At 37.7% G+C, this 26,721-nt stretch overlaps 2 pseudogenes; one reads left to right on the forward strand and one right to left on the reverse strand.

Moving 5' to 3' along the window:
* Window positions 1–7,850: 7,850 nt before the first annotated feature.
* LOC107134164 lies at window positions 7,851–9,072 on the reverse strand (annotated as a pseudogene).
* LOC107158072 lies at window positions 8,953–10,039 on the forward strand (annotated as a pseudogene).
* Window positions 10,040–26,721: the final 16,682 nt, after the last annotated feature.

Consider the following 26,721-nt stretch of genomic DNA (forward strand, 5'->3'; position numbering starts at 1 on the left):
CCTTTGTTTTTATTTATTTTTATGCGGTGCTGAGGATCGAACCCAGAGCCTCGCATGCGCTAGTTGAGTGCTGTACCGCTGAGCCACAACCCAAGCCCCATGACTTCTTATTTATATGAATATAAGTACAATATCTATCAACTTTTCTTGGGGAAGACAACTAAATTCCCAAATATAGATTTATGTTGAAAAGTTAAATTTCCTATTTAGAAAAGTAAATAGGTTTATCTTTCAGCAGGACCATATCTCTGAAAAATGATATTGAAATTATCATATTCTAATCTGAAATTAGAATATCTTATATTTAAAAAAATCACTGTTTTGAGGAAATTGATATGATTTTATCCAAATAATTAAAAGTAAGATATTAGAACTGGAAGAGACCATAGAACGAATTGGACATAACTTTCCTATGTTCATATATGATTACATGACCAATGAAACTCCACATCATGTACAATCACAAGAATGGGATCCTAATTAGAATAAGTTATACTCCATGTATGTATATTATGTCAAAATACACTTTACTGTCATGTATATACAAAAAATTAATTTAAAAAAAAACCCTGATTAGGGGGAAAAAAAAAACCGGAGGCAAATCACACTTGCCCAAAATGAACCTGACTGGTTGAAAGCCTGTATATGATATTATTGAAAACTGAATTGCTCAAATTTTGAAAAATGTACTGCTTATTATTGCAAGGGGAATCTTCTGGTGAAGCGCAAGGTAAGGAAGGACAAACCCAAAGGTGGAGGTGAATAGAATATGTGCTTCTGCCTTTAATCATCCTGCAGAAAGATCAATGCTGGAGCATAAAACAAGGACTGTGTGTGAAAGAGAAAAGCAATTTTCCTTCTGTGAGCACTGGAATTTGAGGAATGGCCTTTAGAAGGAGAAATTTGCTCCAGGGTCCTCAGGAAGCATGGGCCTGGCTCTCAGCATGGGGTAATGTCCTTTGCTGAGGCAGTTGAGGGCAAGCACGAGGTGAGGCAAGCGAGGCTCCTAGGGTGCAACATCCAAGGAGGTGCATCCTCAGGGTTGTGCGAGAACAGAGCTGGCACCACTGACTGAGCTCATTTTGAAATTTTGTGCACTGGTGACTTATTTGCTTCACTCTAATCCTGGCCCAATGTGACATTCTAGTTTACCAGGGAAGAAGCTTGGCAAACAGATTCTCATTCACACAAGTCTGAATTGCAGAAAACAGAAACATTCTGAGCAGAGACTCAGAAGTCCAAAGGTAAAGCTCTGAGGGCTGAAGGGGTTTAGAACATGCCACCACAAGGTATGCCACTTGAGCAAACTGATCTTTTTGAGTTGAAGATATTTGACAAATAGCAGATGTAGAAAGGGCTCTCTGATCTCCTTACTCAAAAGCAAATCATAACATTTCCCATGAAAAAGGTGCCCTCTCTGGATCAGGAAGAGAACATTCTTAATACCAAAGACTGAGAATCAATACTTAACCGGACCTATATTTTAAAACTCTACTAAAATAACCCTTATCTTTCATTAGTTTCCCTCATACATTTCATTATCACTTTCTCAGAATTTACCACCCCTATAGGTTTTTTTTTCTTTTATCTTGCCACTTTTCCACAAGGTTTTATTCTTAAAAAAAAAAAAAAAAGTATATAAGCTCTGGATCCTAACTGGTCCTTTGAGTCTTCCTATGAAAGCTCCTCTGCATGTGTAAAAGTATTAAATAAATGTGTATAATTTCTCCAGTTGATTGTTTTATCTCAGTTTAATTCTCAGACCCAGCCACAGAACCTAAGAGTATAGAGGAAAGATTTTCCTTCTCTAAGGATTCATGAGTATGTTAAAGAGAACAATCAAAAGTCAGCATATGCCTGTAATCCCAGCAGTTTGGGAGGCTGAGACAGGAGAATCATGAGTTCAAAGCCAGTCTCAGCAAAAGTGAGGCACTAAGCAACCCTGTCTCTAAATAAAATACAAAATAGGGCTGGGGATGTGGCTCAGTAGTCAAGTGTCCCTGAGTTTAATCCCCAATACCACCCCCAACCCTCCACCCCACCAAAAGTCAGAATATACAGAAACTGAACTAGAGAAAAGATAAAAACTGAGGAAGTTGGTAGGTGACAGTGAGCAAACATACAGAGTGGCAGATAAGCAGAGTAGTTGGCACTTTCATTCTAGGGAAATGGTTATTGAATTTCTACTTCTATAGACCCTAGAGCTGCTTTTAATTCTTTATGAATTGGGTGTTAAGAAGAAAGAAAAGAGGAATACTGGGGAGCTAAACCAAGAGCTGACCACTGCCAAGGAACATGGGTTTTTCTTCTTTCCTGAGTTCCCATAGGCCTTCCCAAATGATTGAGATTCCTTTATTTTGGTTCCTTCTGAGTATTCTTATTCCAGTTATTCCATAGTTGTTACTTTAACAATTATTATTATTATTATTATTATTATTATTGGTACTGGGGATTGAACTCAGGGGCATTTGACCACTGAGCCACATCCCCAGTCCTATTTTATATTTTATTTAGAGACAGGTTCTCACTGAGTTGCTTAGTGACTCACTTTTGCTGAGGCTGGCTTTGAACTTGTGATTCTCCTATCTCAGCCTCCCAAACTGGGATCACAGGCCTGTGCCATTGTGCCTGGCACTTGAACAATTCTGTTTCTTACAACAACAACAAAAAAGCAGATGCAGATTGCTGAAGAAAGTGCACAGTTTTGTTTTTCTTTGCATAACTCTTACAGAAATTATTAAATCTCTCACACAAAAAAGACCAAATTGCCAGGTGCTGTCACGCACACACACCTCTAATCCCAACAATTTGAAAGGGTGAGGTAGGAGGATTGAAAGTTCAAGAAAGTCTCGACAATTTAGCGAAACCCTATTGCAAAATAAAATTTTAAAAGGTCTGGAGATGTAACTCAGTGGTAGATCACTTGCTTAGCATGTGTGAGGCCCTCGGTTCCAGTCCCAGTACCATAAAAAATAAAAGTTAAATAAATAAATAAATAAAAGACCACATTGCTTCTTGGGGAGCGTGTTTGGTTCTACTGATTGTCTTTTCCGTCAGCTTTCTCTTGGAGCATTTTCCACATGTGATGGGAGAGGATCATCATATTTTAGCTATTTCCTTTCTCAGTTAATGCTTTAGCCAGGTGTGGCTCGGAACAGCAGCTCAAATGAGGCAATACAGGGCCTTCAACAACCCCTTCATTCTTTTTTTTTAATTGAGATATAATATATTTTATATTTTATATGCTATAAAATTCAACTTTTTAAGGAAAGCAATGCAGTGGTTGTTAGTATATTCATAAACTTATTTAATTATCACATTATATAATTCCAGAATATTTTCCAGAACTCTCCATTTTCCCTTCACCTCATCTCCTGCAACTATTTATTTTCTGTCACTGAATTTGCCTATTCTGGACATTTCATTCAAATGGAATCATAATTACGTTGCTTTTTGTGCTGGGTTGCTTCCACTTGGCATGTTTTTGAGCATGTTGTAGCATTCATCAGTACTTTATTTCTGTTTTTAGCTAAATAACATTCTGTGGCATCAATGTATTGATGCCAAGGTATTGATACAAGGTATTGATCAACTTATCAATATTTGAGATGTTCCCATTTTTTGACTGTTATGAACAATGCTGTTATAAACATCATGTATAAATTTTTTGTGTGGCATGTGTCCAATTCTTTGGGTAATTGTGCTAGCTTTCCATCACTATTAAAAAATGAGAGATAATTAATTAACAAATAGAAAAGGTTTGTTTTGGTTCATGGTTTTAATCCATGGTCAGGCAGACCCATTGCCTTGGGCCCCCTATGGGGTTACCATAAGGCAAGAGCAGGGAACATGGGGTAAAGCAAACTGCTCTACTCAGGCCAGGAAGCAAAAGAGAAAGAGGAAGGGGCCAGGATTCCACAATCCCCTTTAAGGACATATACTCCCAATGATCTAAGGACCTCCCGCTAGGCTTGTCCTCCTAAAAATTCCACCACCTCCCAATCGTGCCACCTTGAGGACCAATCTTTTAATACATGAGCCTTTGGGGGATCTTCAACATCCAGACTCTTAGAAAGTTCTCAAACATTTTGGTTTCAGGACCTTATTTTACTCTTAAGGACCCCAATAAGCTTTTGTTTATGGAGGTCATATGTATAAATATTTTCTGTACTAGAAGTGATAACTAAGATGCTTCAAAACATAAAAGGATAATTTCCTGTAATCATTTAAAATTAGCAACAATAATCACACATTAGCAAAAAAATAACATTTCTTATAAAGAATAGCTATATTTTCCAATATAAAATAGTGAAGAGTATCACTTTTACAAAGCTCTTTGTCTTTGGTTTCTCATCTGCGTCCGCAGTCAATTGATTGTGATATCTTCTTTGGTTAAAATGTCTGAAGAATGTCAGGTCTCAGGCATACAGTTGGAAAAGGGAGGATTTTGAGGACTTCTTGAAAGGACTTCAGCAACCCACTCAGAGGCTGTCATACCATCACTATACTTTAAGAACTGCCTTTAACACATGGGTCTTTGAGGGATATTCAACATCCAAACTATAGTAGATGAATACCTAGGAGTGGAATCACTGGGTCACATGGCAATCCTATATTTAACACCTCAAGAAATTGCTAAACTGTTTTCCAGGGAAGCCACACAGTTTACATTCCCAAAATAAATGCATGATGATTCCATTCTACATTAGCAACACTTGTCTGTCATTTTTATTTCAATTATTCTAGTAGGTATGAAGTTGTATTTCATTGTGTTTCATATATCTTTATGTCTGTGTTTTATAATGACTAATGACGATGAGCATCTTTTCATGCATTGATTGGTCATTTGCATAATGTCTCTTGAGAAATTCTATACAAATCCTTTGCCCAGACTTTGACTTGGATTGTCTTTTTATTGTTTATTTGAAAGTGTCCTTCATATATTCTGAATACAAATCTCTTACCTTATATTATTTACAAACCATTTTGTAGTTTATTGTTTCACTTTCTTGACATTGAGCACAAACATTTTTAATTTTAATAAAGTCCAATCTATTTGTTCTTTGGTTCCTTGTGCTTTTTGTGGCATGTCTAAGTAACCATTGCCTGATCAAAGGTAACAACAACTCACACCTACGTTTATTCTGAGAGTTTTAATTTTAGCTCCTCCATTTAGGTCTTTGACCCATTTTTGAGTTCATTTTTGTGTGCAGTGTGAGGTAGGGTGTCCACATTCACTCTCACTTATAGATATCTAGTTGTCTCAGCACCATTCTTTTTCACATTGAATTATTTTGGCACCCTTGTCAAAAATCAAATGACTGTAAACATAAGGATTTATTTCTGGACTCCCAACTCAATTTCATTAATCCATATTTCTGTCCTTATGCTAGTACCAAATTAGACTGACTGCTGAGCTTTGCAGTAAGGTTTGAAATAAAGAAATGTGCTTCTAGACAGGTATAGTGGTGGGCACCTACAACCCTAGTTACTTGGGAGGCTGAGGCAGTAGGATCATTTGAGCCCAAGAATTCAAAGCCAGCCTGAACAACACAGACACTGTCTAAAAAGAGAAATAAAGAAAGGAAGGACAAAATGGAAAAAGGAAGAAAGGGAGGAAGGGAGGGAGGGAGCAAAGAAAGTAGGTAGGTTTTCCCTCCAACTTTGATCTTTTCAAGATTGCTTTCATTACTTTGGGTCCCTTGTTATTCCATGTGAATATTAGGATTAGTGTGCCAGTTTCTTCAAAAAATAAACAAATAACAGCAAAACACAGCTGTGATTCTGATAGTGTTAAACTAATGAATCTGATATGTGTACTGAGTGTGTTGAACATGCAGATCTTAATAATATTAAGTCTTCCAGTCTGTAAAAATAAGATATCTTCACATTTAACTTTAATTTCCTCCAAATTTGTAAATAATTTTTTTTCTAAATATTTTTGATGCTATTATAAATAGAACTATTTTCATCATTTTAATTTCGACTATTCAATAGCCATGCAATTGACATTTATATACTTATCTAATATCCTGAAACCTTGGAAAATTAATTCACTTCTTAGTTTTAATGGTTTTTAATTAATTTCTTAGGATTTGTACACATAAGATTATGGCATTTGCAAGTAGAAGTAGTTTACTTCTTCCTTTTTATCCTGGATGTCTTTTATATCTGTTCCTTATCTAATTACTGTACTCTCCAGGATAATGTTGAATAGAAGTGGCAGAAGCAAACATCCTTGCCTTGTTTCTGATCTTAGGCAAAAAGTTCAAGTCCTTCAACATTAAGTATGATGTTAACTATGTTTTTTTTGTAGATGCTCCTTATCAGATTGGGGAAGTTTCCTCTCATTCCTAGTTTGTTGCATGTTTTTTCAGAGATATTATGATGATTATAGTTTTTGTTTAAATTTATCCTATCAATATTATTATATTGGTTGATTTTTATATGTTAAACCAACCTTGCATTCTTAGAATAAATCCCACTGGGTCATGGTGCATAATTCTTTGTATATTATGCAGAATTTGGTTTAAGGAGGCAAAAATATACAGTTATATTTTGTTGAGAATTTTTGTGACTATGTTTATGAGGAATATTGATCTGTAGGTTTTGCTTTTTCCTTGTGATGTCTTTGTGTGGTTTTGGTATCAGGCTAATTCTGGCCTCATAGAATTAATTAGAAAGTGTCCTTTATCTTGTATCTTTTTGAAAAATTTGGAAATATCTTTAATAATGTAACTTAGGTCTAAAAAAAAAACAGACTCTGTTTTAATGAGTAATTCTATCCTTCTGGGCTATAAAGAACCCCAAAGAATTACACACAAAGTCTTATGAACAAAGTACTAAATATTTAGGAGACAAATATCAAGACAAATTTTGTCCCAGATAAAATGTATTCCCTATAGATAATTATTTAAGCTATATCACAATTTTGTTGTTATAATAATTATCCTGCCTATAGCTATGGCAATATTGTATATGCTTGGAAAAACATTCAAAATCTTAATACCTACAAATAATTATGAAAAATGTTTGGTGAACACGATTTCAAACCATGCTGTCTACATCATGGCTGTTTAATTCTTTTTTTTTTTCTTTTTTTTTTTTTTTTGTGGTGCTGGGGATTGAACCCAAGGCCTTGTGTAAATGAGGCAAGTACTCTACCAACTGAGCTATATCCCCAGCCCCATAGTTGTTTAATTCTATATTTAAATATATTCATTGTTTTCCATCACTTTTAAGCCTTATTTAGTCCACATTTAAACCTCATGAATATATGGATTTTATTGAAAGTGTTTTGTTTTAGGACTTCTGTCTATTGTGGTTATTGAGTGCTTAAATGTTTAGGAATATAAATATAACACCTTTTTATGTAAACAACTTGGCTATGAAGTATTCTATACTTTTTTAAAGTCACATTTTAACCATCTAGATATTACTATTTTGACTGCTGGTGTTGGCTATTGTTGAGGAGAAATTAGAGGATAATTAAAATTTCCCCTTTATAGATAATCTTGTTCTGTGTGGATGCCTGAAAATATTTTTTAATCCTCAAAATTCAACTTATTTTGACATGTCTCATTTCAGTTCAATCACTTTTTTTTTTTCTTGGAACAAAATTGACCCTTTAATTGCCAGATTCAGTTTCCTTTTTTTAAAAAAGACATATCTATTTATTCAGTGTCATGATCAGACTGTTACATTTAGCAATCAACAGCATGGATATAAAAAAAAATTGTACATTAAAGCACTTTGTTGGAATGCTTTATTTACCCTTTCCACAGAACAGAAACTAAAATAACTTGTCATATAATTAGTCACAAATACACTCCTTGAGGTTTTTTTTTTTTTTTTCGCCCGGACACATGAGTATTGTCTAAACCATGTCTTTTCTATAGCAGCTAGGCCCTGGCACCACTGTGCTTGACTGAGATCACAAATCTGTTGCAACCTGTGGTTTTCCTGACACTTCTCTGGCTCACCTCTTCTGCTAAGCTTTGTTTCCTAGCAATATTAAAACCTTCTGCCACTGCCATAGCTACTGCTGCTGCTGGAACCACCATAGCCACCTTGGTTTTGTGGTTTGACAAAGTATTGGTCTCCATCATCATGAGGTCCAGAGCTTCTACCTCCAAAGTTTCCACCCTTCATGGGTCCAAAATTTGATGACTATTACAATTGCCAAAATCAATGTAGCTTCCATCACCTCCAAAATTGCTTTCATCATTACCAAATCCATTATAGCCATCCCTGCTGCCACCATATTTACCACCACCATGGCTGCCACCAAAGCCACCATGACCACTTAAGTTTTCTCCACAACCAAAATTGTCATTTCCACCAAACCACCTCCATGATCACTACCAAAGTTTCCAGAATCACTTCAACCTCTTTGGCTAGATGAAGCATTAGCCATTTCTTGCTTTGACAAGGTTTTCCTCACTTCACAGTTGTGCCCCTTAATAGTATGGTATTTCTGAATGACAATCTTATCCACAGAGTCTTGTTTGTCAAAAGTTACAAAAGCAAAGTCCTCTTCTTTCCACTGCTTTGGTCAGTCATGAATTCAACAACCCCACTTTTCCCATACTGTTCAAAATAATCTCCTAGGTGATGTTCTTCAGTGTCTTCTTTAATGCTACCAATAAGGATCTTTTTCAGTTAAGTGGGCTCCTGGTCTTTGAGAATCTTCCCCCGAGACAGCTCTTCTTGGTTCCACAACTCTTCCATCCACCTTGGATGGTCTCGCATCACAGCTGCATCCACTTCCTCTACAGTGGCATAAGTGACAAACCCAAAGCCTCTGGAGCACTTGGTGTTTGGGTCTCTCATTATAATACAGTCCATGAATGTTCCCCATTGCTCAGACCCTCATCAGTTGTTTCAAAGCTCAGGCCTCCAATGAATAGCTTCTGCAGCTGTTTGGCCTCTTTAGGGGACTCTGATTTAAACATGACAGTAGTGAAAGAGACTTTAACGATGCTTTCTTGGCAGCATCCACAGGCAGAAATGAATAAGCTAACAAATGTATCCCTTCAGTTATTTATAATACTTTATTTTCCTGCTCCATTTGTTAGGCTTGTTATTTCAGGGACAATAATTAGTCTTATGTTGTATAATGTTTGTCCCCTACAATGACTAACTTCTTATTGCCTTAACTTTGGTCTTCTTTTCTTCTGCCATTGTAATGATTAACCGGGCTGTTTTCTATGTTGGAAATCTCATTTTAGTTGTGTGTATTTTGTCTCTTGCTGCTGTATACTAATTTACTAGGTGATAGTAGATTTGTTACTTTGGTCCTTGAATTGTTTTCTTAACTTGGCAATCTCCCTTTCCATTTTCTATTATTGTTTTAGCTGGTATTTGAATACTTGCTTTACTGAATTACTATTATTAAATTATCCTTAGGTGTAAAGCATTCATGAACATTTTTCTTCTGTTGCTTGGTGCTGACTATGGATAGTATTTTAAATAGTTACATATGTTTATTTTAAACACCTCATTCCTCTCTAAACTTGCACCATGTGGTATGTTGCACAGTGGGGAAATGTTTAATATGTTTTAATACCATGTTTTATTCCTGTTAGTTAGGGTGCTTTGGGCTGCAAATAACAGAGTCCCGTAACAGTGTTTCACACAATAAAGCCTTTCTCACATATCTAGTATCTAGAGGTGGTCAGTTCCAAGGCTGATTCAGCATTTTACTTTTGTCGTCAGCGTCTTAGGTTCTTCTCATCTTTCTACTGTTCTACACCTCAGCTTTAAGAATCAAGACTGGAGTAGCTGAGTCAAGATACTGCATAATCTGCTGGCTCTTCATCAGATTGCCCAGAGGATGCTGAGCCCTGCTTAATGCAGGTATTTTGAAAATAAACCAGGGAAACAAAAGCTATTTCAAAGGATAATGGAATTCCAGTGCATCTAAAGTGTGGGATAGCTGTGCCTTCCTGTATAGCACCACCATGGTCCTTATAGTTGGTGGAACAGCATGGCCATATGTTAGCTGAATATGGCTTCATTTCTGAAGAAGCAGGATTGACTTCAGTTATACCAGTAATCACCTGGTTCAGTTTCACTCAGCTCTCTAGGGACCAGTAATTTGATAAATAACTGAGCTCTTCTTTGAAGGTCAATATTATTGACTTGTACTAACTGCCACCAATAAAGCAATCCCTACCATGAAAAGAAATCAAATCCATACGCATTAGCATCCCCAGCAGCAAGGGAAAGGAAGAAACTAGAAAGACAATGTCTTTTTTAAGCTTTCACTTTTTTCAGATAGGAAAATCTTCCTCAGAACAATCTTCCTTCCACCCTCAAATTTCCCCTTCCATCTTGCCAGAACTGTATCACTTCCCTAATAAGCCACTGTTAAAGGAGAACTGTATTGTTAAATTGGTCTACAACAGTAATTTCAACAGAGCAATTCTGCCTCACAGGAAATGTCTGGAAACATTTCTACGCATTACAACTTGTCAGAAGGCAAGGGGTTGTAACAGGCATCTAGTAGGATTCTCCCCTAGCAGCTCTAGAAGAAACAAATAAACTGACTCCTATTTTAGAGTTGACCTCCAGAACTACAAAATAATAAATTTGTATTGTTTTAAGTCACTAAGTTTGTGGTTATTTGTGACAGCAGAAATAGAACATCTAAGTATAGAATGATAGAATAAGAATAGTGTGAAACAAAGAAAGAAAATCTGCTGAACTTGGACAATGCAAAGACAAGAGGAATCACAACTGGATCGAAACAGAGACAATACCTAGCTATGATTTGAATGTTTATGTCCTCTCCAAAATTCATGTTGAAACTTACTCCCTAATACAACAGTACTAAGAAGTGGGTCCTTTATGAGATAATTAGGTTGTAAAGGTTGTACCCTCATGTGGATGGGATCAGTGCTTTATAAAAGTTCTGGAGAGACTTTTCTCCCTTTTTCCAACTCTTACCATACAAGAACATAGCAACAAGATGCTATCTTGGAAATAGAGAGCAACCCTCACCAGGTACCAAATCTGCCCCTGTCTTGATCTTGGACTTTTCAGCTTTTTGGAACTGTCTTATAGCAGACTAAGATAAACACTGAGAGTTTTTACCACATTTAATACTGAGATGGGAACTAGATATTTATATGGGAATTCACAGTGTATGTGTTATATAGTTTGATGTATACATTACTTAGGGCTCTCTAAAGAAACAGAGCCAATACATTGTGAGTCTCTATGTGTGTTTTTGTTTATTTGTTTTAAAAAACTGGCTCACATAATTGTGGGGGCTGGCAAGTCTGAAATCTGCAGGGTCGACAGGCAGATTGGAAATTCACATAAGAGTGGTGTAATTTTGAGTCTGATTTCTGCAGGGCAGCAGTTGGAAACTTTCACAGGCTTTCTTTGTTGCAGTCTTAAAAGGAATTACTTCTTTAATAAACCTCAGTCTGTTTGCTTGTAGGGTCTTCAGCTGATTGGATGAAGCCCACACACATTATGGACAGTAACCTGCTTTACTCAGAATCTACTGACTTAATCACATCTTAAGAAATACCTTTACAGAAAGAACATCTAGACTCCTGTTTTGACCAAACTGGCACTATAGCCTAATCAAGCTGACAAATTATTACAATGTACTTATGCACATTTAACTCATGGCATTAAAACACATGCATCATGCATTAATTATCAACAAATCCTTTGATGTATTCATCCAACTTGTGTCTGGATCATGACCCTTAACTTGGAATCCATGGGCTCCTAAAAGGTACAACATTGTGCCCACCATCAGGTGGGGAAGAGGGTTCATGAAATGTTTCCAAGTATATATAGCATATTGAATGAATGTATGTTTATGTATTTTTTTAGGGGGAGAGGCTCATAGCTTTCACCAGGTTCTCAGAAGAGTCTAGAAGGGTTTGTGAAAGGCAAGAAAAGGTCATAGAGTTACTCCAGATAAATATCTAAGCAGAGAGCTATTTCTGACATTTGAAGGCAGGTTCTGATGTGCTTTAACAAGCAGCACGTTTAAAGTGTGCTCTGGGAGTTACTCATTACACAATCATAAAATCCTCATCAACTGAAAATAACAGATTAACAAATATTTTTTACAAAGAGATTTTTCATATCTTACTCTGAGATTTTTCAACAACAGAAATGGAACTGTACCACAGTTTAATCTAAAATGAGTTTTTCAAATATTTATTTATTTAGTTAGTTATTGGCAGACACAACATTTTTGTTTGTATGTGGTGCTGAGGATCGAACCCGGGCCGCACGCATGACAGGCGAGCGCGCTACCACTTGAGCCACATCCCCAGCCCTAAAATGAGTTTTTCAGAAGAAAGGTTTTGGTCATTAAAGTTTTATAGGTGAGCTATTAGGTAATACATGGCAGTTTCAGTGACTAGCAATGAGAAGCTTTCTAAAATTTTAGAAATTAAAAAGAATGCTGCCCTCTGAACCCATGTATAAACTTAGCTCCTATGAGAAGCCAGCAAATGTCTGCTAGCCCCAAGGTCAGCTATGTAACTTAAGTAACTGAATTAATTAATAGAGGAAACCAGTATTTTGGAAGTGAGTTCAGACCACAAAAGGACTGCATGGGAGAATTTCTAGGATGACAGAAATATTCTGCATGATACTATAGCTGAGGACATATGACTTTGACATTTGTCAAAATTCAGAATTATAAATCATAAGTAGAAAAATCAGTGAGGATGCCTAGGAATTCCCAGGATGAAATGCAAATAGTGACAAATGAATTTGATGTATTACAAATGTATGATATAACCTTGTTGAAGGGAGCTGGGTAAAAAGAGGAGCTGATCTAACTTTTGAAAATCATGTTTTGACTGAATACGTAAAGCTAAAGACAAAAAGAACTATCCAAAAATACTGTACTCACACTGATTAATGTTCCTTTCATACTTTTTACCACAAACAATAACAATGTGAAAAAACTATAGTTGGTATGGATTAGCAATTCTGAAAATACATGTATACTAAGTTAGAACAAATAGTAGATAATAGGAGCTAGGTTTCTATCAGAGAAAAAAGTCACAAATTCATCACGAGGAGATTAATTCTGTTGTGCTATATTAAGAGTTGAAGATATCAGCTGAATGCAGGGACCCACACTTCAGCAGCTCAGGAAGCTGAGGCAGGAAGATTACAGGTTCAAAGAACTTTAGGGAGGCCCTAAGTAACTCAGCAAGGCCCTATCTCTAAATAAAATACAAAAAAGGGCTGGGGATGTGGCTCAGTGGTTAAGCACACCTGGGTTCAATACATGGTCAAAAAAAAAAAAAGAGTTGGTGATATCTGTATGAATTCATGATTATTTCAATATATGTGCAGATAAATAGGTATGTGTGTACATGAGTTAATATACGCCCAAGTATACACACATACACACATTTGCTAGCTCTGTTCAATGAGCAAGCCTAGAAGCAATGACATTTCAGTAGCAAAGAGCACACCCAACGCCCAAATCTTTGCTTCTAAATACATTTCTAAAGACACAGGAGTCAACCTGAAAGAGCTCTCAATGGTCAAATCTGGAGCAACTTGAGTGACAAAATAAATAATGACAATATTCAATTTTAAGCTAAGTAATTTATATGATATGAAATACTGATTAATGGATGAGTGAATAACCGAATAAATATATATACAAGTAGGAAAAGGAACAAAATTTCCTTATAGAAAAATTAAAATCAGTATTTGCAGGAAATTGTTGCTCTAGAAGGTAGATCTTAACTCCTCTCCCCTTTAGTGTGGGCTGGACTCACTTCCAAAGAACAGAATATGAGGGGGGAAAACAACAACAACCCAGTAACTTTACAATAGAGAAAACTGGCAGACACCACCCTAACCAAGTGGGTAAGGTTAAAAGTCATGCTGATAGCATGTGTCCCAACAGGAAGTGATGAAAAAAAGCACTTCACCTTTGTTGTAATTTCCCTCCAAATTCATAACTCCAGTATACTCATGAGGAAAACAGCAGAAAAATCCCAACTGAAGAACATTCTACAAAATATCTGATTAATACTCCCCAAACTGTCAAAGTCACAAAAAACAAGAAGACTGAGAAATTTTTAAAGATTAGAGGAGATTAAGGAAACATGATGGCTAAATATATTGTAGGATTGTGAACTGGACCCTTAAACAGGAAAAGGACATCAGTGGAAAAACTAATGAAATTTAAATAAAGCCCATAGTTAATTGCATTGCACCAATGTCAACTGCAGTCATTGTGTAAGATGTAAACATGAGGGAAGTTAGGTGAAGGATACACAGGCACTCTTTGGTCTACCTTTGCAACGTTTTGGTCAATCTAAAATGATTCCAAAATAAATAAAAACATTGTTAAGTAGGTTCAGAAAAATAAATTTTGACAGAGTATTCTGCATTAAGAAAAATTTTCTTCTATAGGTTAGAAATAGTTCCCCAGGTCTCACCATAAGCTAAAAAATGCCCCCCCCTCCTTTGGCAGAAATTCCCAGCTTACCCAGTGACCTTCGGAATTCAGTCTATAAGGGAGTACGGTCCTGGGAAGAGGAAAGCTTTGAAGAGGGCACATAAACATCCCATTCCTGGAAAGATACATTTCTTAATTGTAAAATCAATCAACTGGCATTCAGGACAATTGTACCAACCTAAAAATATTTAGCTTTGGGTCTGGGGTTGTGGCTTAGCAATAGAGTTCTTGCCTCACACGTGTGATGCACTGGGTTTGATCCTCAGCACCACATAAAAATAAATAAACAAAATAAAGGTATTGTGTCCATCTACAACTAAGAAAAAACAATTTTAGTCTTGGAGTCTTTTGTTGAGAACCTGCTCATCCTTGGGTCCAAAGTCAACTTTCTAGACCACCAAGACTCAGAATGAGATCCTATAATCTGCTGGGACTTCCAACTCCTCCCTACCTCCCTACTCCCTTATATTTTTATTCCCTGTTGTTCTAGCCTATTGCACCTCCCAGCAGCCAGGTCTTCCAGACACCCTCAGCAACATCATACTTGTTAAATACAATTAAGCCTATTTCTAATATCTTGGCATTTCTTTTTACTTTCTTGAAGAATATGAATACTAGTTTCTGTAATTTTTTTTTTTAAAAAATGACTTCTTCTGAGTGTAGTGGCCTATACCTGTAATCCTAGTGACTTGGGAAACTGAGGCAGGAGAATCATAAATTCAAGGCCAGTCTGGACAACTCAGTAAAATCCTGACTCAAAATTTAAAAAATAAACAAAGGGCTAGGGAGGTAGCTCAGAGTTAGAAAGCCTCTGGGTTCAACACCTAGTACAGCAAATAAATTTTTAAAAATGACATTCCCTTCCTGCTAATGTTTTTATTAAGTAAAAGCTGTGGTATATTATTGAAAAATTAAAGCATAATGAACAATGACTCTAGAATCCCACCTTGACCGGGTTTTTAACATGTTAAAAGAAAAGAACTACTCTCCATTGTGAATGACTAATTTTCTTTAATCTCTGTGTACATTTCTTGTGCTTTCCCTTATCATTGTATATTTGAAGGCCTGTGTAACCTGAATTGCCACTTTGTCTTTCAGAGATGAAAAATTTGTCTTTTCATTTTTATTTCAAGTATTGGTTCTTCTTTTCTCACTTTATTTTAAAAATTTCTAAGCTTTGCTTTGAACTTCAAGTTCCTCTGGGCAACACAACTCTAATCTGGATGTCAGTAATTTTGAATAACTACCGTAACTGGAAACTTCACCACTCAAAGCTCACATGAACCTCTACTGACAGCTCCAATGAGTTAGTGAATAAACTATAAGGCATGCAGGGCATCTTGATGTGTAAACCAGAACAAAAACTAAGGTTGCTGATCATTTGTTTCCTCTTCATTCTTCAAACCTTATTATATATACACATATATACTTATATGTACTTATATACATATATATTCTATATATATATATATATATATATATATATATATATATATATATATATATTTGTGATTACTCCAGTAAATATACACTTTTTACTTTAAAGAAATGGAAAGGGTAAACCCCCTTCACCCCGTCCTAATGTTTAGGTTCCTACTTCTTGATATAAGCCTCTCCCTGTTCCCTTTAACTTTGTTTTAGTTTCTTTATTTCATGAATTTCATGCCTTGTGGTTCAGCCTCTGGCCAGATGTTCCTTAGCAGTAAAAGTCACCATCTGCTCCACTCTTCTCAACCATTCCATGCCCAACACCACTCCCATGCAGCTTTCTCTTAGACTAATACCAGTAACTTGGCTCTACGGGAAGCTCACTCTCAATTGTCAGCGAGGGAGCAGAATGGCACCTCAAGGGAATGGCAGGAAAGGAAGAAATATTTCTGGTACCTCAAGATGTAAATGTATCATTTTAGGCTGTTAACTTTCAATAAAATATTCAAATATTGTTAATCTCTTGATTCATCTATTTTATTATAAATTATCTATTAACTTCTTTATATTTCCATATTTTCAATATCCTCATGTTGCTAGAGAGAGGAAAGCCTGGATTTTTAAATTTGAGAGTTGTCAGCTTTCGTATGATCTCTAATATACAAACTGAATGAAGGTGCTGGTGCTATAGTTTGGATCTTAATGTTCCTCAAAAGCCTGTGTGCTAAAGGATTGGTCCCTAACCCATGGTGCTATTGGGAGGTGGTGGAAGCTTTACCACTACAGCTTAGTGAAAGGAAGTAAGGTCATTGGGAGTGTGTCCATAAAGGGAATATGTTATTCTGGCCCTCCTCTTCCCCTCTCCTTTGATTCCCCACTGCCTTGAAGTGAGCAGCTTCCTTTGCCACATGCTTCCCACCATTATGTATTGCTTTACCACAGGCCCAAATTGATAGGCCAATCAATCATGAACTGAAACTTTCAAAACTGCAATTAAATAGTTAGAAGCAGTCACAATTCCCTTCCCACACATGTGATGGGATGCTGGACCTCATTGCGAGATTTGTAGATACCAAAGTTCAATAGTTGAATACTATGCAAGGCATAATATTATTACATATTTCAAAATTGCTCTTCAAAATGTAATGTACTAGTTTACAAGCAGTTTTTAAAGGAGTTCCTGTTTCTTCACATCCTTCCCTAAACTTATTGTATTATCAGTCTTTATATCTATTGGTCTATGAGTTGACTTCTCCCCTCAGGACTAGATTCCTGCTTTAACTGGCTATCAATTAGATGAAAATCTCCCCCCACCCCCAATAGTATAAGGCTTTTGACCCTTCATAGTCCTCAAGAATATGATATAGAAGTAAGAAAGGTTTCATTAATGATTGATATTTAAGTATGGTTTTGGTCATTTGTTTTTCTTTTCTGATCCCTAGTAAATTTATTTTTGTGCTGAGCACTGAATCCAGGGGCACTTTATCACTGACCTTCATTCTTAGTCCTTTTTTTTTCTTATTTTTTGTTTTGAGACAGGGTCTCACTAAGTTCCTTAGGATTGCCTTAGTAAATGTTTTATAGTTAATCACACAACATTAAGACATTGTCACCAGGACTCCATTAAGCACTAATACCCTACTGCCGGGTACATAAGAAGGCCTTCAGAAAATATTTGTTGAATGAATAGAAGAAAATTGTCACTTGGTGTCTCTCTTAATTCCCCCTCTCTACTTTGCTTCCCTTACCAGCTCTCACTAGTTCTACTTCTGAGGTGTCTTTTGTGGCTCTATGTTCCTCTTCACTGTCACTACCACTGCTCAAAATTATGGCCATCTAAACCTATTCTTGTTACCCATCTTTCTACTCCAAGTCTTTTTCCTCCATTCAGTTCAGATGGCTGCTAAAGTTATCTTTCAAAAGTGGTAATAAAACAAGTTCTCCTTATAAAAATATCAATATTATATAGCTTACATGACTTATTATAACCTTATTTCAATTTATTTTTTCTAACTTCATCTGTTAATACTCTCATCAAGTACATTTGTCTTTACCTTGCTCTTGAAGAAAAACTAAGCTATCTATTACATTTTAACTAGTTGTGTACTCTTCATGTTTATGGAACATTCTGCATGTTCAACTTCTGCCTAGGAAATACTCATCTGATAACATTCTTATTCATCCATTGATATTCAAGTCAAATATTACAATTTCTGAAGCCTTCCTAGAATCCCCTATATAGCTCCTCCTCTATGCGCCCACAGAGCTTTCTACTGACTACTTGTAACACATTTCATCATTTCTCCTCTTTTACCATTGACCAATGTTGTCCAATAGAAACATAATAAAAGCCACATAAAATTTAAACTTATCTAGTAGCCACATTTTAAAATTTTAAAAAATATGTTTTAGTTGTAGATGGACACAATACCTTTATTTTATTTGTTTTTATTTTTAAGTGGTGCCAGGGATTGAACCCAGTGCTTCACACATGCTAGACAAGCACTTTACCACTGAGCCACAACCCTGGCCATAGTAGCAACATTTTAAAAAGCAAAAAAGAAGTCAGATGTGGTAGTATGTGCTTGTGGTCCCAGCTATTCAGGAGGCTGAGGCAGGAAGGATTGCAAGTCCAAGGCTAGCCTGAGCAACTTACCAAGACCACATCTTGAGGGTGGTGGTTAAAAAAAGAAATGGATGAAAATCTCTTTGATAACATATTTTACTTAAACCAACATTTCCCAAATACTATAATTTCAACATGAAAGTAATATGACTTTTATTAATGAGGTATTTCTACCTTATTTATTTATTTTTAGTAAATCATTTGTTATACACACACACATACACACACACACACTTATAGTACACCTAATTCTGAATCAGCCTCATTTCAAGTGTTCAGAAGTCACAGGTGGCTAGTGGCTCTCATATTGAACAGTTAGTATAAGCTTCAAGGGAAATCATATGTTGCTAATTTTTATAATCTCAGGTTTCTGATTTGTAAGAAATGCCTAATAAATACTTGTTGAATGAATAGCTAGGTGAATAAGTGATAAAAAGAGCTAATGTTGATTGGACTATGTGAAAGACATTGTGATAAGTAATATAAATGTTTATTCCTTTCCTTACCAGCAAATGGTTGGCTGGTCTGCAATGGCTACTTAATAGTTATTAAGTAATTAGGTAGCCTTGGGAGAATTGCTTAACTTCTTATACTGTCAATCTGCTTATTTGTGAAAGGAGAGGGCATGGGCAAAGAAATTCTTAAGAGCAGTTCTAAAATAGTGTAGCTATAAATAAATGTAGAAGAGCATTTAGAGTCATGAGAACAATGGATGGATAGATAAGACACTTTAGAAGGCAATGGGGAACAGCAGAAAGGCAAATGTTTGGAATTAGACAATTGGGTTAGAATTTCCAACTCTACGCCTCAATTATGTGATCTTAGGCAATTTAACCAAATTCCCCTATCTTTCATGTCCTCATTAGCAAAATGGAGGTATTAATACCTACCTTATTCTGAGGTTTAAAATAATATGTATAAAGTGTCTGGTGTGTTACAAAAATAAAAGACTGACATTATTGGTTCTGGAAAGCACTTCACTTTTTTTTTTCCTTGAGATTTAATAAATGCACCAGGTGTGATGGCGCCTGCCTGTAATCTCAGCTATTTAGGAGGCTGAAGCAGGAAGTTCACAAGTTCAAGGCTAGCCTGGGCAACTTAGTGAGACCCTCAGCAACCCTATCTCAAAAAATGAAAAGGGCTGGGGATGTGGCTCAAGTGGTAGAGTACCCCTGGGTTAAATCTCCAGTAACACCTCCCACACACAATATAACAATTCTTTAGATAACATGTGCCAGAGATTACTCTCAGTGCTTTAAAATATACAGCTTCATAGCACCCTATAAAGCAGGTAGAATTATTGCCATTTCCATTTGCCCAAGGTCACATAAGTGGTTAATGGTAGTACTGAGATTCTAAACTCAGGAGTTCAGTTCTAGAATCAGGATCCTTAATACTATGCTCTATTCTTCTCAAGCCAACTATTGCCTATTTCAGTAGAAAAAAAAATCTACAAGTGGAGGAATTAAATGGCTTTCTTATGGAGAAACTATAATCTGCACATTGTTCTCTATTCTGGATAATAAGAGATCAGCAATAAAATAAAATGTATTTTATTTCCTCAAAGAGTTATACCTTTGTAGACACTAACTTTTTTTTTTTTTTAAACACATAGGTGTGGTAGGTGTGGTTGGTGTGGTTGGCTGCTTGAGGTTCTCTCAGCTTCGAGTCTTTGTTAGCAAATATGTCTGGGAGGAGGCCTCACCCTAGAAGTTCCAGGGTATGCTGGTGCTGACTTTAGAACTTCAGGCACTGTTCTCTAGAAGCACCACTCCAAGAAGAGGAAATAGGTGCTTTGGAGTCTGTGGCTTACACCTTGGACATGTTATAACAGAATAAACATGGCAAACTAGTGATTCTCATTTTGGGGTATGTGCAGCAGCTCTGTTCTGACTCATATACAAAGGGAGTAAATCCTTAAGAAATAAAAAGAAAAGAATTCTCAGGTCTCAGGGTTCTATATTCAATTACCACTATCCCCAAATGAGGTCCAAATGATGACAATGCCACCGCAAAAAGTGGGGAAAAAACAAAACAAAACAAACAAACAAAAACAAAACAAAAAACAATGACCATCTGATGAAATGTGAAAAGAAATTGGGCAGCAAGATAGTTTCTGATTTTCACAATAACGACTGGTAAATTGACAGATGGTATCTAAAGAAAAGATACAAATGCTGTAACTCTTTTCCTCTTAAGATCAGTGAGCTAGGTAACTCCAGGACACCTATATCAACAAACAAGATCTAGAAAAAAAAAAAAAAACAGGTGAGAATAAGAAAGTAAATGGTCAGACAAAGAGTACTATAAAAGAGTCAGGAAATGTTCCACTTAGATTAAGCCTGTAGGATGTCAGATCACTTACTTCCACATGAAAACCCAAACACATTCCACAGATCTCTGAAACACCCAAGACAGATACTGGGTTTCACTCTTTCTTCAGAGATGTGGAAATGTAGCCACAGGGGCCTGTGCATACTTGCTCAGACTGGCAATTGATGTGCTAATAAAGATGTTAGAAACTTGATGGGGTATTTTTGTTAGTGGTTTTTCTACCAGCCTATAAAGCAGACCAATTACAAATGTCATAATTGGGTGCGGGTCAAGGTAGAAATCACCACATGAGTTGCAGAGAATAACTGCCTTAACTGGAATTTAGCTCACTGGAGCAAAGTTGCCTGAAACTGCTAGCAGAATGAACATCTCTGATACATTGTGTGATGAGATCTCCCCTGAATCTACAAAGAGAGCTGCATTCCCTTCAGTTTTGTTAAAACAAACAAACAAACAAAAAACCATTTTTAATGTGCAACAGTTACTTTTAAATTGTCACGGAATCTGTAAAGATAAAGCATGATGAAAATAATTGTTAATTTGGTGAATTTCATGAGTGACATAGATAAGATTCTGTGCTACTCACTGAGGGGGATACAAATATATATTAGGACACGACATAATGATTTGATTTGGTTTTGGAGGTGGCAATGGAGTACAGTAGAAAAATTCTGGTGTTCGCTATTAAATAGACTTACATTTCAATCCCACTTCTGTTACCTGATAGCTGTGTGACTTTGTCATGTGACTTGTCTCATTGAACCTCAATTTCCTCTCCCAAAAAATGCAGATGAATAGATGAGTACTTGCAAAAGGTTTTTGTGGGGAATACAATGAAGAACTCACCAGAACTATGTTTAATATAACACTGACAGAAAAATATATCGTAAGTTAGAAAATGATACTTGCCATAAGAAAAACATTTGCAGTACAGTTTCTATAACCTGGATTAAAAGCATGTACAGCTGTTCTATATTTCAATAAAATTATAATGCAGTTGAATCTAATATTCAGCAGCCTAATTTTCCAAGCTCTTGTTGAAGAAAGATAGGGAAAACCATGGGATGAATGATTACATTTTTTGGTGTTTGGGTTAATTAGCTTTCTATTTACTGTAACAAATACTTGAGATAATCACCTTAAAAGGAGAAACGATTTACTTTGGCTCACAGTTTTGGAGGTTTCAGTTCATGGTCAGGTGAACCCATTCCTTTTGGCCCTGTAGTATGACAACATACCTTGGGAGGAAGAATATGGTGGAGCAAGCCACTCTCTTCCCAGGGCTGAGAAGCAAACAGAGAGGAAGAGATTGATGTTCCACAATCCACTTGGGAGGGAGGGCATGTGGTCCCCAATAACCACTCCCACTAGGGCCCACCACTTAAAGGTCACACCACTTTTCAAAACAGCTAGGATGAGGACCAAGTCTTTAGTGGGACAATCCAAATTCACACTACAGCAGTGTTACTACATTTTCTAGGGAAAACTCTGGGGCCAAATCCTTCATTGCCTTTGTAAAGACTATTAATTGCTCATTTGTTGTAGCTATATGAATTTTTAAAATTTATTTAAGAATAATAGTTCACTATAGGGATTCAGGCCAAATAACATATTCTACTCATGGGTTTATACAATCTTGGAGAGTGATCCTTTCTTTTGTCTTCCTCCAGAAAGCTATCTGCCTATCTGTGGAGTCTCTGCTGGAGGTACCTACTACATGCACACTGACTTGAATCAAATAAGATGCCTATATATTTTCAATTCTAAAGCTATTTTTAAAAGTCAAAATGTAGTCATTAAGCAACTACTTAAGTAACTCCATGTTTTCCTCAGAACTAAGTATTAATTTTTGCACTTATATACAGATATTTCTTTTTTTTGAGAGAGAGAGAGAGAGAGGAAGAATTTTTAAATATTTTTTAGTTTTCGGTGGACACAACATCTTTATTTTTTATTTTTATGTGGTGCTGTGGATCGAACCCAGCACCCCGCGCATGTCAGGTGAGCACGTCACCGCTTGAACCACATCCTCAGCCCCCAGATAGTTCTTAAAGATTAAGTTGTTTTCATTAACAAATAATTTATGAAGTATTTTCTGGCAATAGTGTCTAATTGCATATGTTGATAAACCTTAGCAGTGGTTAACATAACTCCATGTCTTCTAAGAATATGCTTCTAAAATTCCCTAAGCTGGGTTAGATTCTCTACGTAGTCTCTCACCCTGAATTATATTGGAATTGTCTCAAAACATTCAATGCTCTGTGGAAAAAAACTGACATATCCAGCTTTGCATGCCTACTTTAGAAACGAGTACTTTAAATGAAGACATTTATCTGAATTGAACAAATTAATGACTAAAGAATTAAATACTGTTATCTATATTTTATTCTGATTGTCCTTTTAGAGTCAAGAATTTAGCCTAGTTTTTGTTTGTTTTTTTTGAGATGAGGTCTTGCTATGTTGCCCAGGCTGGCCTCCAACTCCTTAGGCCAGTCTCCTGGGTAACTGTGGATACAGGTGCATGCCACTCTGCCTGGCATGGCCCCGAGTTTTTGTTTGTTTTGGGGAAAGATCCACTTTAGGAAATGTTTCACCTGACCCTGGCTATTTCAGAATTTGGGTACTGGACTCAGTGGGTTCTAGGCCCTCTCTCTGGTCTTGCCTAACATAGCAGATAGAATGCATACTCCCTGAAGGTAAGCAACTGTGTTAGATTTGTGTTCTGTGATTCCTTCCAGAAATGGTGTTAGACTGTGAGTCTTTGGATGTAGAAACCATGGTTTCAAGTTTTTCAACTTTGTTCCTGGGCTTAGAGTTTAGGTAGGCCACAGAGAGAAGGCAGCTTAGTAAACTTTTGTAGTTTTCAACTGGGTACAGTACTTTTGAGTGTCTTTGTGTTACTAACAGCACCAGGCACTGAAACAAGCTCTGAAGCCCTAAAAAAAAATCGACATCTGGCCCATCCTTAAAGTTTTAACCAATGTGTGCTATTCACTGTGTCAGGAGCTTTAACTCATTTTTACTTCACACAAATGCTTTTTTTTTTTTTTTTTTGGTTTGTGGCTTTTAATTGACAGCTAACTCCTAGTGGGGATTGTTTACTACGGAGTAATTCTGATGATCCCTTCATTATTTTAAGAAGTGAATTATATCTCAACATAGTGCGTAGAGTGCACTAACCTTTAAGTGTACAGGTCGATTAATCTCTACACATGCACACACCCCAGTAACTACTACCCAGATTAAAAAAAAAAAAAAAGAACTTTTCCAACACCTACTAGATTCCTTCTTGCCCTTTTCCACCAAACAAGTCCCTACTCCTCAGAGATAACCTTTATTCCAACTTTTCTCATCAAACCTAAATTCTGTACGGCAGGATCTTGGAGAAAGTAGTAGGTGGAATGTTTTGACCTACAGTACGGTGGGGCTGGGCGACGCTCTCCTTAACTGGGCACCATGCAGATTCAGGGGTCCACAGAGCGAAGGTTTCGCTCTCACGGACCCAAACCCAGATGGTAGTTAAGATATTCCCTCACCCTCAGCACCCACCAAAAAGCACGGCAGACTCCGTGTAAGCAGAGCTGGAGCACGCTACAATGGCTGCCCACAGCCTCCCGCGCAGGCTTCCCCGCGTGCTCTTCGCTTTTCGCGTGGGCAACCCTCCCGCGCCACCAGCAGCCGGGCGTGGCCCTGGGTGCTACCCGCACAGACGCTAGCTGCCAGGAGGCGCTGCCGAGCCTGGGATGTAGGGCGCGCGCCCATTGGCTTAGCTTCTCCCCGCCGGCCGGCCGCCGCGGCGCCCACCTCCGGGTCCTCTCGCAGCGCCCCGATTGGCCGTTCGCGTCCCACTGGCGTTTGCTCCCGGCCCCCTCCCGCCCGGATGGAAACCTGGTGAGGGGTGGAGGGCTGAGCCGGGGGAGGAGGGAGTGCAGTAAGGGTGTGCGCGAGAGCCAATCGAGAGCAGACGTGGAAAAGGGGCGCCGCGCCATCCAGTCACATCCCGAGGTGCGGTCGGGGCTCGTGACGCGAGTGTGGGCCGCAGCCAATGGGCGTGCCGCTGTCTGTCCGCTCTTCAGCAGCCGGTCGGGGGCGGTGGAAAACGCGAGTGAGGAGAGCGCGGCGGCAAGCGGGCGGGCAAGCGGCGGCCGCAAGACCATCTNGGGTGTAGGAAAGGGCCTGGTTGGCAGCCGCGGAGCCGGGGGCGCCGCCTGGGGTGGGAGGCCGCGTAGAGATGGCGAAGGTGGGGCGGGTAGTTAACGGGGGAGCGGGCTCGAGTGCTCGAGAGAGCGTGGCGGCAAAAGGAGGCCTGTGATTGAAGGATTTGGGGTCTGGAGAGGAAGAAAGTGATGGGAAGCGGGTGATGCTTAGGAAAGGGTGTCCGGGGAGAAAGCGTGGGACTGGGAAGCGTGGTTGGCCTCTTGGAAGAAGGCAGCGACAGGGGTTAGGGGAAATCAGCTGGGAGCGAAAGGTTTGGGTTTTGAAGGTTGAGGTCTCTGGACAAATGGGGACACGTGGATCTCGAGTAAGCAATGCATCTTTGAAGCCGGAAGGTGACTGAGCGGGGAGGCTTTAGGTGAGATGTGAATGGAGGATGTTTGACGAGGCGTTATTTGGCCTGTTTGAAAGTACACAGGTAGCTCGAGAGGTAGAATTATGTGAGGTAGCTGAAGGCTGTGAATCTTTTATGAATAGTTGAGCAAGAACAGTCTGGAAAGACGGAAGGAGCCAGGTCCACTGATTGATTCACTATACACTGGAGACTGAATACCGACGTGTTAACTCACTTTTGAGGTTGCTAATCCTTCTTTCTGCCTCCGCGCCCTACTTGCCACTCTCACTGACAGTCCAACTAATTGTTTTACTTCAGCAGCGTACAAACTTATCTTCTCCAAAGTAATGGGCACAAATATTGTTTGCTTTTGAGTGGACAGCTGTGAGGAGATACTTAATTCTTTACATTAAAAAAAAGTCAAATGTGTTAGTTTAAAGGCAACATCAGAAAATACTCTGGGAATATCTGCCCTAGAGGGGAGTTTCTCAGTTGTATTTTTGGGCATGTGTAATACAGCATTAAAGTGATGCAAGACCTCTTACAGTAACACAATAATTAATGTGTAAGTACAGCCCGGTTATTTTTACAGGATCATCCTTTTTGAAAATGTAGTGAAATTTGAAGATGTGTTATGCTTTCTGGGAAGTTTCAACTTGAAAAGTTTTATAGCTAAGTAAGTTCAAAATTCTTTTCAGAAAAGAAAGACATAATTTATGTATATCACTATTACTGCCTTTCTGTTTGAAATTTTGGGGGTGTTTATTTGTGGTGTGTGGACAGAGGTTGGGGCCAGAGAAGAGGTAGTGTGAACAAAGGTGGCCCACTACCACATACATATCCAATGGATTTATTTATGTATTTATTTAATATATTTTTATTAGTTGTTGATGGATCTTTATTTCATTTACTTATTCATATGTGGTGCTGATAATCAAACCCAGTGCCTCTCACATGCTAGGCAAGCACTCTACCACTGAGCCCCAACCCCAGCCCTATCCAGTGGATTTAAATGAGAGGAATAATTTTTGTTTGAGGATGGGACAAAGGATCATGAAAGAGTTACAGTGTCAAGGACAAAATCCAAAGAGAGCAGTTGTTGTATGGGGTGTTTCTTTGTTTACCAGATCAGGGAAGCATTGTAACTAATGGATCATTCTTTGGGATGCAGAAATAATTTTTGTGGAAGTTATTTTTTGGTAACACTATTAACTATGACCACATTTTACCCTTAGTGTAACAAAATACTTAAGTGTTGAGGCCATTTGGAGCAGAGAAGTAATCCTAGTGGTGTGGAGTTAATCAGGGAAGGTT

Source organism: Marmota marmota, unplaced genomic scaffold (genome assembly GCF_001458135.2).
Source record: "Marmota marmota marmota unplaced genomic scaffold, marMar, whole genome shotgun sequence".
In the NCBI taxonomy this organism is placed as follows: Eukaryota; Metazoa; Chordata; class Mammalia; order Rodentia; family Sciuridae; genus Marmota; species Marmota marmota.